The 17,919-nt window shown below is 38.8% G+C and overlaps 1 long non-coding RNA gene across 10 annotated transcripts; it reads right to left on the reverse strand.

Annotated features, from left to right (window-relative positions):
- Nucleotides 1-3,871: 3,871 nt before the first annotated feature.
- Nucleotides 3,872-13,058, reverse strand: LOC146681374 (uncharacterized). Of its 10 annotated transcripts, none has more exons than XR_014918035.1 (9): nucleotides 12,977-13,054; nucleotides 12,691-12,881; nucleotides 10,619-11,478; nucleotides 10,258-10,366; nucleotides 10,033-10,152; nucleotides 9,729-9,890; nucleotides 5,756-5,869; nucleotides 4,872-5,029; nucleotides 3,872-4,444 (listed from the first exon to the last, which is right to left on the reverse strand). It is a non-coding gene; the product is annotated as an uncharacterized LOC146681374 (long non-coding RNA). The 10 variants fall into 10 exon arrangements; XR_014918036.1 differs by having other exon boundaries at nucleotides 3,873-4,444; nucleotides 12,691-12,771; nucleotides 12,977-13,058; XR_014918033.1 differs by having other exon boundaries at nucleotides 3,874-4,444; nucleotides 12,691-13,058.
- Between the last annotated feature and the right edge of the window lie 4,861 nt (nucleotides 13,059-17,919).

Raw genomic sequence — 17,919 nt, forward strand, 5'->3', positions numbered from 1 at the left:
GGGATATTGAGTTCTATAAGATAAAGCCATAAACATGTTTGTCTGAGTCTTCTATCAAAAGTTACAGCGATTTATATGAAGTTGTTCAAAAACGCTTTATTTCGCCAAGACAGTGTGTTTCTCACTGTTACATGCATTTGAATGGGAAACTCGCCTGAAACAAAGTATAGGTTTTCATTATGTGAATAATTTTAAAATCTTAGCTCAAACGGCTGCAAAACCTGTTTGCCCAGCACGGGGATATTGAGTTCTATAAGATAAAGCCATAAACATGTTTGTCTGAGTCTTCTATCAAAAGTTACAGCGATTTATATGAAGTTGTTCAAAAACGCTTTATTTCGCCAAGACAATGCGTTTCTCACTGTTACATGCATTTGAATGGGAAACTCGCCTGAAACAAAGTATAGGTTTTCATTATGTGAATAATTTTAAAATCTTAGCTCAAACGGCTGCAAAACCTGTTTGCCCAGCACGGGGATATTGAGTTCTATAAGATAAAGCCATAAACATGTTTGTCTGAGTCTTCTATCAAAAGTTACAGCGATTTATATGAAGTTGTTCAAAAACGCTTTATTTCGCCAAGACAATGCGTTTCTCACTGTTACATGCATTTGAATGGGAAACTCGCCTGAAACAAAGTATAGGTTTTCATTATGTGAATAATTTTAAAATCTTAGCTCAAACGGCTGCAAAACCTGTTCTGTTTGCCCAGCACGGGGATATTGAGTTCTATAAGATAAAGCCATAAACATGTTTGTCTGAGTCTTCTATCAAAAGTTACAGCGATTTATATGAAGTTGTTCAAAAACGCTTTATTTCGCCAAGACAATGCGTTTCTCACTGTTACATGCATTTGAATGGGAAACTCGCCTGAAACAAAGTATAGGTTTTCATTATGTGAATAATTTTAAAATCTTAGCTCAAACGGCTGCAAAACCTGTTTGCCCAGCACGGGGATATTGAGTTCTATAAGATAAAGCCATAAACATGTTTGTCTGAGTCTTCTATCAAAAGTTACAGCGATTTATATGAAGTTGTTCAAAAACGCTTTATTTCGCCAAGACAATGCGTTTCTCACTGTTACATGCATTTGAATGGGAAACTCGCCTGAAACAAAGTATAGGTTTTCATTATGTGAATAATTTTAAAATCTTAGCTCAAACGGCTGCAAAACCTGTTCTGTTTGCCCAGCACGGGGATATTGAGTTCTATAAGATAAAGCCATAAACATGTTTGTCTGAGTCTTCTATCAAAAGTTACAGCGATTTATATGAAGTTGTTCAAAAACGCTTTATTTCGCCAAGACAGTGTGTTTCTCACTGTTACATGCATTTGAATGGGAAACTCGCCTGAAACAAAGTATAGGTTTTCATTATGTGAATAATTTTAAAATCTTAGCTCAAACGGCTGCAAAACCTGTTTGCCCAGCACGGGGATATTGAGTTCTATAAGATAAAGCCATAAACATGTTTGTCTGAGTCTTCTATCAAAAGTTACAGCGATTTATATGAAGTTGTTCAAAAACGCTTTATTTCGCCAAGACAATGCGTTTCTCACTGTTACATGCATTTGAATGGGAAACTCGCCTGAAACAAAGTATAGGTTTTCATTATGTGAATAATTTTAAAATCTTAGCTCAAACGGCTGCAAAACCTGTTTGCCCAGCACGGGGATATTGAGTTCTATAAGATAAAGCCATAAACATGTTTGTCTGAGTCTTCTATCAAAAGTTACAGCGATTTATATGAAGTTGTTCAAAAACGCTTTATTTCGCCAAGACAATGCGTTTCTCACTGTTACATGCATTTGAATGGGAAACTCGCCTGAAACAAAGTATAGGTTTTCATTATGTGAATAATTTTAAAATCTTAGCTCAAACGGCTGCAAAACCTGTTCTGTTTGCCCAGCACGGGGATATTGAGTTCTATAAGATAAAGCCATAAACATGTTTGTCTGAGTCTTCTATCAAAAGTTACAGCGATTTATATGAAGTTGTTCAAAAACGCTTTATTTCGCCAAGACAATGCGTTTCTCACTGTTACATGCATTTGAATGGGAAACTCGCCTGAAACAAAGTATAGGTTTTCATTATGTGAATAATTTTAAAATCTTAGCTCAAACGGCTGCAAAACCTGTTTGCCCAGCACGGGGATATTGAGTTCTATAAGATAAAGCCATAAACATGTTTGTCTGAGTCTTCTATCAAAAGTTACAGCGATTTATATGAAGTTGTTCAAAAACGCTTTATTTCGCCAAGACAGTGGGTTTTAGAGTCTTCATCATTAAATCTCTGGTTGCTTCATTTTTCTATCCTATATCAGATATTTTAAAGGTTATCTTAGGTAAAGTTCCATTCTCATGGTGAGGCAAAGTGCTTTATGTGTGTGTGTGCCCGTGTCATGAACGGCTATAAAAGGCCTATAATTAAAGAACAAAGCGGGGTTTGAGTTCGAGTTGCGGCAGACTGTCACTACTTGTAAATGGAACGCAGCCTTCCTACGGCGGACAGCTAATAACAGGAATCGGACGCGGTCCAGCCAAGTCCACAGCAACCACCATAGCAACCGCCTAGCATGACCTTAAAAACATATTCTGTCTTCATAACTATCAAAATCGTGAAATGATTTGCAAAGTGTGAAAGTGTTACAGCTGCAGAGAGCTATGGCGGTATCTATGGAAGCTGTTTACATAGCTAATAATATACGATGTAACCATGGAGACAGTCAGTCACTTGAGCTAGCGGTGCATGTTTACTACAGTGAATAAGGTGATTGAGTGCACAGCGTCCACACTCTGCAGGGGGTAAAGACATTACTTCAATATTGTTTTATATTGATATATATTAGCCTTCTGTTGACCATCACCTCAGGTTCACCATTACAGTTTCAGATTACAGATGCACACTGTCTAAACACATTCAAAAACTCATGTCTCAGAAATAAGCACAGCTGTTCATGTTTGTCATTAGAGTTTTATTTGTAAGAAAATTATGAACTTCATATTGTGCATTAAATAAAAGAACATTTCACAACTCTGAGTCAACAGAAACAGGTAACAGAAATGTCTCTAATGTGTACAGTGTAGTGTAAGCATTAAAAGATCATAAAGGAAAAACTAACATTTATGTGAAACTAATTGTAATAAAAAATGAGCAGGTGCTTTATAGATTTAAAAGAAAGAATCTGAAAACAACACTTTTTTGGTCTAAGTGATCAAAGTAGAAAACAGAACTGATGTTCAAGAACAAACCGTAGCTGCACTAATATTACACATCTCGATCGTTGTACTGAACAGACATGTTGCTTTTAAAACCACATGCAGTGTGTGACCATGACTGTTCACTGAGACCATGAACGCCACTTCGCTGAAGCATTCTTCTTCTTCTTCTTGCCATTAAATTGGAAGCAGAAGCAGCACGAGCTGATTTGATCTACTGAAAGGAAAAAGCAGAACATCTGAGTTGAAACCAGTCAGCTGAAATCATTAAGACAGGAACAAATTCAATGCAGTGTCTCAAGTGGCTTAGCCTGTTACAACTGTTGATACAAGCTAAATACGGTTAACACACAGTGTCAGGGAGCTCCAGTGTGGGAACTAGTGGCTTTAGGTTTGTAGTCATTTAACTTTCATCCATTCATTCATTTAATTCAGGAGGAAGAAATGCCAGGTTGGTGCAGGCTGGTTACATGCATTTGGTCCCATGCTGTCTTTAATTAAATGACTTGGTTCATTTTATGGCTGGGCTGTATGTGGGGTTATATCATGTTATTTGGGCAGGAGTACCTGTCCCCTGTTAGACTTAGAAAGTTTCTCCATAAGTAGAGTTTCTAACTCTTCTAGCACATCTGTGGCTGACAGCTTTTTGGTGGCTCTTTTTACCCCACACTGGTTGTGAGTGTGTAAATAGCCCCACTAGTTATTTTGGGTTGCAGTTAACTAGGGAGGAAGGGGTGGGTATGCCATGATTAGGTGAATAACAATTATATGTGATACATAAATTTCACAATGCATGCATATATCTCTATCAATTAAACCTGGCCTGAGGGCTGCCATTTTTTACATTCAGTTATTTCTCTTAGAAATGTTGGAACTAAATAATGAATGTGTTACAGTTAAAGTGAAACACTGGTCAGTGTAAATGGCTCATTGGGACACAGAAACCTTTAAATTAAACCTGATATCTAGTGTCAAACAATATCAAAGCTGTAAAAGATGTTTACATTCAGAATTTATAAAACTATGATTGTAAATAAATTCAAACAAGTGAGCTTTTCTCTTTGTGCTGAATATCAACACTGTGGTTTCTTAGACTGTAAGCTGTACTTTAGTGCAACCAGTTGCAGAAGCTGCCACTCCAAATGTCTTTTGATAACAAGAAAAAAATACCTTTTCAGTACACGGCCTGAAGTTCTTCTCCGAAATCTTCTGCAATCGGCTTTGTCTGCTGGTTTGAAGACAATAAACCATAAAAAAGATGATTTAGTCACTTTGTCTGTGTCATGCAGCTCGAATGTGTCGTGTAACGATGTTGAATAGCCGTCGTTATCCCTCTGCTGCGTCAGTAGGATTGTACTGTACAGCATCTCATTGATATGTGAGGAATGCTAATGTAACACGATAACAGACTTACATCATTAAAATATAAAGTGCAGGAGATATTTAGATATTTTTTATATTTATATTACATTTTATAGCTGACGGATATTACTAAATAGATAGAATTTACTAAATAGCTGGATGAACATGAAAAATATGTCTATAATAACAAATGACCATGAGAGCCAGTAGAATTAATTCAGCTGGACACTCAAAAGACGTCCTTAAATGCTCTTTAAGTGGCAGAACAGATGAACAAACAGTTCATCGCTTACTTGAGATGAAATCTGCTCAGCTACTTTGAAAACAGCTTCTAACTGGTTCCTCCTTTAACAGGATGACTGCTCAGGGGTAAGGCCATCATGCAATCCAGCAACCTTTATGGTTCTGCTTTGATTCACCAGGAACTATTAGGGAAACCTTCCAGCGCCTCCTGTGAAAGACACAGGCATAAACACACAAACATTTATTAACATGTTCCACAGTGTTCCAGTTTGATTTTCTTATCCTGTGGACAACAACGTACATGGATGCAGGTTTATTGTTAACTTTTGTAAGGTTTATTTAATGAACATATCCAGCTGCAGCTCCACTGTGATCCTGAACTGGATAAGCACTTAAGAAAATGTGTCAATAAATGGACAAACATCAACTTACTATATTTATCCAAACAGACGGGACCAATAATGCTTCGCTGAGTTAGAGACTTTAACAGACTCTTCTATGTAAGAATGTCTCGTGCTGATATACCTGCAAACTTGACAACAAAGGTTTTTCAGACTACATGTAGCTGTCCTCTATGTCAGCTAACACATTTACATTTATGTCACACTTATTTCTGCTTTCCCATTTTATAATTATTACTTACATTTTGATTAGATACCTTGAGTTTGTAAATGATCAGATTACATAATTGGAATACAATGTATCCAATTCAGGGTTGCGGGAGGATGAAGCCTATCCCAGCTGATACAGGACAAAGACAGGCTGCCAGTTTATTGCAGGGCTAATACAACATGTGTAACAGAAAATCCACTTAAATGTTTGATATTTCTTATAATAATCATAATTATGACTATTATTTAAAGGTTTCTTCATAAATACATTTTGATTTTTTATAACCCCTAAAATATAAACCTGAGCTGTTTCAGATTCTGACCTCTGACCTCAGTGACCTGGCTGTGTCCTCACTGCAGCTCCCTCTTGGAAGTACGTCTGCTTCTTGTCTTCCCCCAGTGTTGACCGCCTGATATCAAGATATCACGTACTGTAACTGAGGAACAAAAAAGGACAAACACTTGCCTTCATTTAAAAGTACATTCATACAGAGATAATCTATGGAAACACACTAGTTCACAGTTTGGGAGGAACCAGTTCCTGTGAAACATTTCTGTATATGAACATCATGTGGAGAATGAATGAAATGAGTTCTTCAGGTGACTCAGCAGTCCCACACTGACAAATGAAATCTAGTTAAACTATTAAGCATATTTGCTCTTCTGAAATCTGTGTTAAACAACAACAAACATAAATTAGTAACAAAAACTACAGCTGAGTATAGGCTTTACAAACCACCAGCAGCCATAATGCTAAATTTTAATCTTCAAATGTTTCTGAGCTGTCTTCAACCTGCTTTTAGCACATTAAAGTCTCAATAAATAAAGTCAATGCAGACTCAATCCTAAATGTTCAGCACACAGAGACACAGAGGTACTGTTTAAAGTTTAGTGTTAACTTGAGTCACTGATCATTCACAGTATTACAGAGTCTGGCAGTCTTTGCATGATGTCCACGTCACTGTAAGTTTCTAGCTGACTCTCAGGTGTGCCAGCAGGAAAGAGTAATAATAACCTGCATCCTGAGGTTTGTCATGCAGGATTAAAGGAGCCAAGCTTTGTTCACACAGCTAGGATTGTATTTTACACTGACCCTGGGTCAGTATCAACTTCAAGAAGACAGCTGTAACTGTTGATAGAAGAATCACACACACATATTTATGGCTTTGCCTTATAGAATTCAGCATCTCAGTGCTCAGGAAATAGGTTTTGCAGCTGTTTGAGCTAAGATTTTCAAGTTATTCACAAATTAAAACCTATACTTTGTGTCGGGCAAGAACTAAATTCAAATGCATGTAACAGTGAGAAACGCGTTTCTCATCAACTTCATAGAGCTTGCTGTAACTTTTGATAGAAGACTCAGACAAACATATTCATGGCTTTATCTTATAGACTTCAATATCCCCCCAATGTGTGTGTGAGTCTTCTCTCAAAATTTACAGCTGTCTTTATGAAGTTTATGGAAAAACGCTTTATTTCACCACGTTAGTGCGTTTCTCGCTATTACATGCATTTGAATGGAGTTCTCGCCCGACACAAAGTATAGGTTTTCAATTTGTGAATAACTTGAAAATCTTAGCTCAAACAGCTGCAAAACCTATTTCCTCAGCACGGAGATGCTGAATTCTATAAGGCAAAGCCATAAATATGTGTGTGTGTGAGTCCTCTATCAAAAGTTACAGCTGTCTTCATGAAGTTGATACTGACCCAGGGTCAGTGTAAAATACAAGTTATTCACATAATGAAAACTTATACTTTGTTTCGTGCAAGAACTCCATTCAAATGCATGTAATAGTCAGAAACGCACTGTCTCGGCGAAATGAAGCCTTTTTGTACAACTTCATGAAGTTAGCTGTAACTTTTGATAAAAGGCTCAAAGCAGAGGGATAACGACGGCTATTCAACATCGTTACACGACACATTCGAGCTGCATGACGCAGACAAAGTGACTAAATCATCTTTTTTGTGGTTTATTGTCTTCAAACCAGCAGACAAAGCCGATTGCAGAAGATGTCGGAGAAGAACTTCAGGCCGTGTACTGAAAAGGTATTTTTTTCTTGTTATCAAAAGACATTTGGAGTGGCAGCTTCTGCAACTGGTTGCACTAAAGTACAGCTTACAGTCTAAGAAACCACAGTGTTGATATTCAGCACAAAGAGAAAAGCTCACTTGTTTGAATTTATTTACAATCATAGTTTTATAAATTCTGAATGTAAACATCTTTTACAGCTTTGATATTGTTTGACACTAGATATCAGGTTTAATTTAAAGGTTTCTGTGTCCCAATGAGCCATTTACACTGACCAGTGTTTCACTTTAACTGTAACACATTCATTATTTAGTTCCAACATTTCTAAGAGAAATAACTGAATGTAAAAAATGGCAGCCCTCAGGCCAGGTTTAATTGATAGAGATATATGCATGCATTGTGAAATTTATGTATCACATATAATTGTTATTCACCTAATCATGGCATACCCACCCCTTCCTCCCTAGTTAACTGCAACCCAAAATAACTAGTGGGGCTATTTACACACTCACAACCAGTGTGGGGTAAAAAGAGCCACCAAAAAGCTGTCAGCCACAGATGTGCTAGAAGAGTTAGAAACTCTACTTATGGAGAAACTTTCTAAGTCTAACAGGGGACAGGTACTCCTGCCCAAATAACATGATATAACCCCACATACAGCCCAGCCATAAAATGAACCAAGTCATTTAATTAAAGACAGCATGGGACCAAATGCATGTAACCAGCCTGCACCAACCTGGCATTTCTTCCTCCTGAATTAAATGAATGAATGGATGAAAGTTAAATGACTACAAACCTAAAGCCACTAGTTCCCACACTGGAGCTCCCTGACACTGTGTGTTAACCGTATTTAGCTTGTATCAACAGTTGTAACAGGCTAAGCCACTTGAGACACTGCATTGAATTTGTTCCTGTCTTAATGATTTCAGCTGACTGGTTTCAACTCAGATGTTCTGCTTTTTCCTTTCAGTAGATCAAATCAGCTCGTGCTGCTTCTGCTTCCAATTTAATGGCAAGAAGAAGAAGAAGAATGCTTCAGCGAAGTGGCGTTCATGGTCTCAGTGAACAGTCATGGTCACACACTGCATGTGGTTTTAAAAGCAACATGTCTGTTCAGTACAACGATCGAGATGTGTAATATTAGTGCAGCTACGGTTTGTTCTTGAACATCAGTTCTGTTTTCTACTTTGATCACTTAGACCAAAAAAGTGTTGTTTTCAGATTCTTTCTTTTAAATCTATAAAGCACCTGCTCATTTTTTATTACAATTAGTTTCACATAAATGTTAGTTTTTCCTTTATGATCTTTTAATGCTTACACTACACTGTACACATTAGAGACATTTCTGTTACCTGTTTCTGTTGACTCAGAGTTGTGAAATGTTCTTTTATTTAATGCACAATATGAAGTTCATAATTTTCTTACAAATAAAACTCTAATGACAAACATGAACAGCTGTGCTTATTTCTGAGACATGAGTTTTTGAATGTGTTTAGACAGTGTGCATCTGTAATCTGAAACTGTAATGGTGAACCTGAGGTGATGGTCAACAGAAGGCTAATATATATCAATATAAAACAATATTGAAGTAATGTCTTTACCCCCTGCAGAGTGTGGACGCTGTGCACTCAATCACCTTATTCACTGTAGTAAACATGCACCGCTAGCTCAAGTGACTGACTGTCTCCATGGTTACATCGTATATTATTAGCTATGTAAACAGCTTCCATAGATACCGCCATAGCTCTCTGCAGCTGTAACACTTTCACACTTTGCAAATCATTTCACGATTTTGATAGTTATGAAGACAGAATATGTTTTTAAGGTCATGCTAGGCGGTTGCTATGGTGGTTGCTGTGGACTTGGCTGGACCGCGTCCGATTCCTGTTATTAGCTGTCCGCCGTAGGAAGGCTGCGTTCCATTTACAAGTAGTGACAGTCTGCCGCAACTCGAACTCAAACCCCGCTTTGTTCTTTAATTATAGGCCTTTTATAGCCGTTCATGACACGGGCACACACACACATAAAGCACTTTGCCTCACCATGAGAATGGAACTTTACCTAAGATAACCTTTAAAATATCTGATATAGGATAGAAAAAATGAAGCAACCAGAGATTTAATGATGAAGACTCTGGGTTCTGTAGTGACCTGAATGACTCTTTGCATACAATTTATTGAAGAGGACTTTAGAATGCACTTTACATTTAGACTGTTGCTGTTTAATTTTTTACATTGTTGCGGTGTTATGTCATGAATAAAGTTCACCTGCTGGGGGTTTGATGGATCAGATCATCATAATCAATGGGTCCTGAGGTGGGCGGGACTGTCTCTGGTGATGTCACCATGAAGGAACAGCATCTGGCACGTGTTGCTGAAACATCCCAGTACACTGGTGTAGTTTCCTCTCCAGCTGTTTGACATTTGACACTTCAACATTAAGGAGAAGAAGAAGAAACAGTGTTAGGTCAGGTGACCACATGGTTTCTAAAGTAACTGACAGGAAGTAACCAGGCCGTTAGAAATGGATGGCATGTGTTTAGAGTTACTGGAGTTGGGTAACTCTACTTACCAAAAGCAGAAGCACACAGATGAAGGATCAGATGCTGAATGTTGCAGGAACATGCTCGTGCGGTGGTCATTCAGTGCTGCTCCGGCAGGTTAGACAGTCCAAGACTGATATACTGCCCATCTGAGAGTTTGAAAACACACATGCAAAGATTTATTTTGTATTACAGTCAAAGTTGGATGTTCATTTTTGTCCTTTAAAAATGTTTGTGTATTTGAAAGCGCTAACATTTAAGGATGACTTGGATCGTCTCCTTTAAAGGGGAGACAAGTGTATCCACTGATCCACGTCACTTTACCTGGATGATGACTCCTCTCCCCCTCACTCAGAAACGCTCCTAATATAACCAAGCAAATAAATAATATTGAAGATTTACTTACATCATTACAAAAACAGGAAAAACATCTCCCTTTGATTCTATTTCTCCATTCCTGCTGAACATCAGGCAACAAATATCTCAATAAATCACAGTAAAATGTAAAGCACATGTTTTCTCTGCTTTGTCTAACCTCTGCAGAGCCTCTGTCAAGAAAAACATATCTGTAAGCATAAAACAAATATACATTTCATAACACGTCACTGGACAAACCTCGGTCAGTTGATTTCCTCTGTGCAGTGTAGACGAACATCAGTCAGCAAGTCAAGGTGGTGAGATGGACTGGTGTCCTTTGTGACTCTGCTGGTTCTTCTGAGGAAATACCACCGTCTCTCCACACCGTCACCATCTGTGAGCACAAACTGCTGCTCTGCTCTGCCAGCATGTAGGAAATCACATATCACACACACAGGGGTGAAGAAACATTAGAACTCAACTTTGGATACTTTAGATCTAAACAGATCAAAGTAGCTCTTAGCTTCAACAATCAGTGAACAGACAAACAATGATACCATACTGATTCTGTATGAATACAATATGGTATTTTCAATACAGGTGTCAAATTAATTTACTAAAACTAATACAGATATATGTATTTTTTTTTTTATAAATTCGTTTGCTAAATTATAAGAATATATATTTTTTCATTTAACAATTGCAACTGAAAGAAATTAAATATTGAACAAAAATATATTGTCACATTCTGAGCATGCTCAGCATGCTGACAGACTTGAAGTTGCTACAGATTTTAAGAAGTGATAATTATAGGGAAAAAACTTCTCTTTTTCATCCGTTTAATCAAACATTTGATGCCTTAGATGTCTCAGTCCTATAGCATTCTGCAACTACAACTAAGCTGAAGCTTGGATTTGGCTGCAGGTGCCCTGTACATCCTTCTCAACATGTGGGTACCATTTAATCACACTTCTTCCTGAGCTTTGCTTCGTCACAAGACCAAAGGTGGCATCCCGTGTCACGGTCATATCATCATCCAGAAGAAACATTTGAAGAAACATCATGGAGAAGAAACATTTACGCGCCTCCCGGTTTTGTTTTCTGATCCTGCAAAAAGACTGAGGACAACAAAGCCCAGAGAACACGAGATACACAACATCCAACATTCAGACTCAACAGCCTCCATAAATGAAGAGCACCAGGTTGGTTCAGTTATAGTAGATGTCATGGAATTTTTTAAATAAAGTCTGCAACACAGAAAGAGCTGTGATCATGCTATTTATTACTGTGCACAGGAGAGCAAACACACATCAAACATCACAGTTCAGTCATGTCAGCTCTGCCACTTCACGTGTCTCGCTATGAAACCTAACGGATCAATGGTTATGCTGTTTTGTGCCTTTGACGTTATCAGCACCTGTAAAGGGAGTTGTTTTCTCAAACTGCTGAAGTAAGTTCATCTAGTTTTAGAAACCTTCATTGAACAGTCTATAACAGTGTCACAACTAAGCATATGCATAAGCACTTAAATGCTTTAAATGAGAATAACATAAAATTTCTATTACAGGAGCTAGAGCCTGTCCCAGTAGTCATAGGTAGAGCACACCTGGACAGGTCACCAGTCTGTCAGAGGACTAACACAGATGCAGCCTGACTCAATCCTAAATGTTCAGCACACAGAGACACAGAGGTACCGTTTAAAGTTTAGTGTTAACTTGAGTCACTGATCATTTGCAGTATTACAGAGTCTGGCAGTCTTTGCATGATGTCCACGTCACTGTAAGTTTCTAGCTGACTCTCAGGTGTGACAGGTGTGCCAGCAGGAAAGAGTAATAATAGCCTGCATCCTGAGGTTTTTCATGCAGGATTAAAGGAGCCAGGCTTTGTTCACACAGCTAGGATTGTATTTTACACTGACCCTGGGTCAGTATAAGTATCATACAGTTTAAACGAAGCACTGAAACTTGCACATATTTATTACAGATGCACTGAAGCTAATCGAGATATTTGCTGTCAGTCTGTGGCTGCGATTAAACACTTTACTGGAAACTTTATTAACTAGTAACTTCGTCAGTCATGACAGAAGCTAATATTTCTGTGCTAACATCGTTTAAACAGTAACAGCTTTACTCCAATATAAGCTAACGTTTACACCGTAACTTTAAGCTAGCACCATAAAGACGGTAAAACACGTAATAACATCTACAAATGCATCTTAAAGCTGTTATATTAGCACTCGGTGTATTACTAACATAACCACATTAACATTATTGACACTCGCTGGTCTGACTTTTAATAGTCATTCTATAAATGCTGTTTAACGGTCTTACCTGTACACACTCCTGTATCCACCGGATTGCAGCCAGAGTGGATTCTGGAGTCTTCCCACGCTCCTGTTAGTGATCCTCCATCTGGATGGATGATAACAACCTTCTGAACAATCTAGCAGGAGATGGTCCATATCTAGGGGATATGGACTGACAACAGCCGAAGCGGGTGAATAAAGTCACCCAGTCGCTAGCTGTGCGATTACCCAGCATACACCAGCACAATATTAGGCACAGCACCACCATAGACATTTTCAGTGGTTTTGAATGCAGGACATGGTTATCTTACCTTGTAAAATGCATGACAATAAAACAGCTAACCACCATAAAATGGTATTGTGTATGTATGTATGTGCATGTGTGTGTGTGTGTGTGAGAGAGAGAGAGAGAGAGAGGGGGGGGGGGGGGGGGAGGGAGAGATCAAAGGCGTGCGCTTATGTTTTTTCTTGATCAAGAGTGTGCCTCCTCTCTCTTATTGGATGTATGGTATAGCATGTTTATTCAGGTGCACCTTTGAAGTCTATGAGAATACTTTGCAGCCTGGTCTGAGTGGTCATTTCTGCACAGACACAATGAAGCGTGCACTCAGTTTAGAGGAGGCTGTTGCTGCAGTTTTGCACTCTCCACAAGCAGTGGAGATACTTCTGACAGCGAAGAAGAATTTTTGCCAGGCACCGAGGAGCTTTGCAGCTCATGTGCGGAGGAGGAGAAGGAGAAGGAGGAAGAAGAGCAGGAGGAAGAGACAAGACTGGAGGATGGCCAGTGGAGATCTAAAAATGGAGAAATCATGTGGCAACCCACACACGAAGAGGTCCTGCCATTTTTTCCTCCCCCCATTTTAACCCCAGGACCAACCCATTATGCAATTCGTATAGGATCAGCAGCCCTGTGAGCACTTTCCATCTTTTTTTTTGCAGAGGACATTATGCAGCTAATCCTGCATTTCACCAACCTGCAGGGGCAACAGGTCAGTAAAAGACTGGAAGATGAGGAGTTGCAGGCTTACATGGGGCTTGTGATGCTGGCTGGCCTGTACAGGTCTCAACATGAAACGACAACAAGCCTGTGAAATGGGGAGACAGGGCTCTTCTGTTTCATGCTACCATGTCATCCCCAAGCAAAGAAAAAAGGTTGTCTTATTGAGCACCAGGCACCGTGAGCTACAAGTCCAGGACTCTGGGAAGAGAAAGCCCCACATCATCCTGGATTATAACAAATGCAAAGGGACTGTGGATCATTTGGACCAGGTAAGCACAATTATAAGTAATTTATTTGCCAAATTGTTTACCGTTTCTCATTGTTATAACTGATAAAGTCAGATAATGTGATTATAATAGTTTTGATATGAGATGATAGTTTTAGACTATGATAGTTTTGATAGTTACAGTAAGGAGGGGGGGGGGGGGGGGGGTCCAGTTTGACGCCCACAGGCAGGAAGAATCTCTTGCTTATGGCTGTATAAATCTGTTCATGTCACCTGATCATTTCTTTTTGTTTTGCAGGTTTGTGGCAACTACTCCTGCAGTAGAAGGACACGTAGGTGGCCCATGTGTCTGTTCTACCACATGATCGAGGTAAGCTGCTATAATGCTTTCATTCAAGACAGCTGTAACTTTTGATAGAAGACGCATATAAACATATTTATGGCTTTATCTTTTAAAGTTCGATATCCCCGTGTTGAGCAAACAGGTTTTGCAGCTGTTTGATCTAAGATTTTCAAGTTATTCACAAAATGAATACCTATACTTTGTTTCGTGCGACAACTCCATTCAAATGCATGTAATAGTCAGAAACGCACTGTCTTGGCGAAATAAAGCGTTTACAACTTCATGAAGACAGCTCTAACTTTTGATAGGAGACTCAGATATGCGTATTTATGGCTTTATCTGATCGAATTCAATATCCCCGTGTTGAGCAAACAGTTTTAAAGCTATGTGAGCTAAGATTTTCAAGTTATTCACAAGATGAAAACCTATACTTTGTTTCGTGCGAGAACTCCATTCAAATGCATGTAATAGTCAGAAACGCACGGTCTCGGCGAAATAAAGTGTTTTTGTACAGCTTGAAGTTACCTGTAACTTGTGATAGAAGGCTCAGACACACATCAATATGGCTTTGCCTTATACAATTCAGCATCTCCGTGCTGGGGAAACAGGTTTTGCAGCTGTTTGAGCCAAGAGCTTCCAGTTATTGAAAAAATGAAAGCCTATACTTTGTTTCGTGCGAGAACTCCATTCAAATGCATGTAAAAGTCAGAAACGCACTGTCTCGGCGAAATAAAGGGTTTACAACTTCATGAAGACAGCTGTAACTTTTGATAGGAAACTCAGATATACGTATTTATGGCTTTATCTTATAGAATTCAATATCCCCGTTGAGCAAACAGTTTTAAAGCTATGTGAGCTAAGATTTTTAAGTTATTCACAAAATAAAAAGCTATACTTTGTTTCGTGTGAGAACTCCATTTATGTTACGCCCCTAATCTAGGCGTGTAGGGACGCACATAAGGTTGGAGGAGAGAGATACAAATCCCCGCCCTGGTTCCCAAGCCAAACATCCAAACCAGTTGTGAGTAAAAAAAAGGTGATTTTATTTAAGGACAAGAAGCATAGCTCCAGGGTGAGCCCAAGCCAAAATAATAAACAAAACCAACTAAGACCCACCAGCAAAGACTAACTAAACCCTAGGAAAGAAAAAGAACAAACAAATGACAGAGCTATCCCTCGCTCCCTGACCAAGAAAACAGGAGAAAACGATTCCAAAAGAAAAGGCAGCTCACCCCTTCCGCTTCAGCCCACGAGTGCCTAAGCTCTCAGCTAATGCACTAGGAGCGGCTTTTACAATTCACCCTCACACAAATACACAAGATAAGCACAGGCTGGGAAAACCATGGTCAGGACCGCGACGGCTGTCAGGCTACTCGCTCGTTGCACACACTCTCTCCCTCTCTCCCCTCTGGAGCTGTCAGAGCGGCTTTTTGAACGTGGTCACCTGTTCCATGGTCCAATCAGATGCTAACTACTCTTCATTAGGGGAGGGACCTGTAAAGTGTCTTAAACACAGTAAAGAGACACGTCTCGCATGTAATAGTCAGAAACGCACTATCTTTGCAAAATAAAGCCTTTTTGTACAACTTCATGAAGTTAGCTGTAACTTTTGATAGAAGATTCAGATTTACGTAGTTATGGCTTTATCTTATAATATTCAGTATCCCCGTGTTGAGCAAACAGGTTTGAGCTAAGATTTTCGAGTTATTCACATAATGAAAACCTATACTTTGTTTCGTGCGAGAACTGCATTCAAATGCATGTAATAGTCAGAAACGCACTGTCTCGGCGAAATAAAGTGTTTTTGTACAGCTTCATGAAGACAGCTGTAACTTTTGATAGAAGGCTCAGATTGATGTATTTATGGTTTTATCTTATAAAATTCAATATCCCCGTGCTGGGAAAACAGATTTTGCAGCTGTGTGAGCTAAGATTTCCAAGTTATACACATAATGAAAATCTATACTTTGTTTCGGTCGAGTTCCCCATTCAAATGCATGTAACAGTGAGAAACGCACTGTCTTGGAGAAAGAAAGCGTTTTTGTACAACTTCATATAAATAGCTGTAACTTTTGATAGAAGACTCGGATACACATGTTTATGGCTTTATCTTATAGAACTCAAGGTCCCCATGCTGGGCAAACAAAACAGGTTTTGCAGCTGTTTGAGCTAAGATTTTCAAGTTATACACATAATGAAAACCTATACTTTGTTTCGGTGAGTTCCCCATTCAAATACATGTAACAGTGAGAAACGCACTGTCTTGGCGAAAGAAAGCGTTTTTGTACAACTTCATATAAATAGCTGTAACTTTTGACAGAAGACTCGGATACACATGTTTATGGCTTTATCTTATAGAACTCAAGGTCCCCGTGCTGGGAAAAAAGAACAGGTTTTGCAGCCGTTTGAGCTAAGATTTTAAAATTATTCACATAATGAAAACCTATACTTTGTTTCGGGCGAGTTCCCCATTCAAATGCATGCAACAGTGAGAAACGCACTGTCTTGGCGAAATAAAGCGTTTTTGTACAACTTCATATAAATAGCTGTAACTTTTGATAGAAGACTCGGATACACATGTTTATGGCTTTATCTTATAGAACTCAAGGTCCCCGTGCTGGGAAAACAAAACAGGTTTTGCAGCTGTTTGAGCTAAGATTTTCAAGTTATACACATAATGAAAACCTATACTTTGTTTCGGTGAGTTCCCCATTCAAATACATGTAACAGTGAGAAACGCACTGTCTTGGCGAAAGAAAGCGTTTTTGTACAACTTCATATAAATAGCTGTAACTTTTGACAGAAGACTCGGATACACATGTTTATGGCTTTATCTTATAGAACTCAAGGTCCCCGTGCTGGGAAAAAAGAACAGGTTTTGCAGCTGTTTGAGCCAAGATTTCCAAGTTATACACATAATGAAAACCTATACTTTGTTTCGGGCGAGTTCCCCATTCAAATGCATGCAACAGTGAGAAACGCACTGTCTTGGCGAAATAAAGCGTTTTTGAACAACTTCATATAAATAGCTGTAACTTTTGATAGAAGACTCAGACAAACATGTTTATGGCTTTATCTTATAGAACTCAAGGTCCCCGTGCTGGGAAAACAAAAGAGGGTTTTGCAGCTGTTTGAGCTAAGATTTTCAAGTTATACACATAATGAAAACCTATACTTTGTTTCGGTGAGTTCCCCATTCAAATGCATGTAACAGTGAGAAACGCACTGTCTTGGCGAAAGAAAGCGTTTTTGTACAACTTCATATAAATAGCTGTAACTTTTGATAGAAGACTCGGATACACATGTTTATGGCTTTATCTTATAGAACTCAAGGTCCCCGTGCTGGGAAAAAAGAACAGGTTTTGCAGCTGTTTGAGCTAAGATTTCCAAGTTATACACATAATGAAAACCTATACTTTGTTTCGGGCGAGTTCCCCATTCAAATGCATGTAACAGTGAGAAACGCACTGTCTTGGCGAAAGAAAGCGTTTTTGTACAACTTCATATAAATAGCTGTAACTTTTGATAGAAGACTCGGATACACATGTTTATGGCTTTATCTTATAGAACTCAAGGTCCCCGTGCTGGGAAAAAAGAACAGGTTTTGCAGCCGTTTGAGCTAAGATTTTAAAATTATTCACATAATGAAAACCTATACTTTGTTTCGGGCGAGTTCCCCATTCAA

This window comes from Copadichromis virginalis, linkage group LG23, assembly GCF_057382275.1.
Source record: "Copadichromis virginalis isolate Kocher_CV1m ecotype Utaka linkage group LG23, C_Virginalis_male_GT1.1, whole genome shotgun sequence".
In the NCBI taxonomy this organism is placed as follows: domain Eukaryota; kingdom Metazoa; phylum Chordata; class Actinopteri; order Cichliformes; family Cichlidae; genus Copadichromis; species Copadichromis virginalis.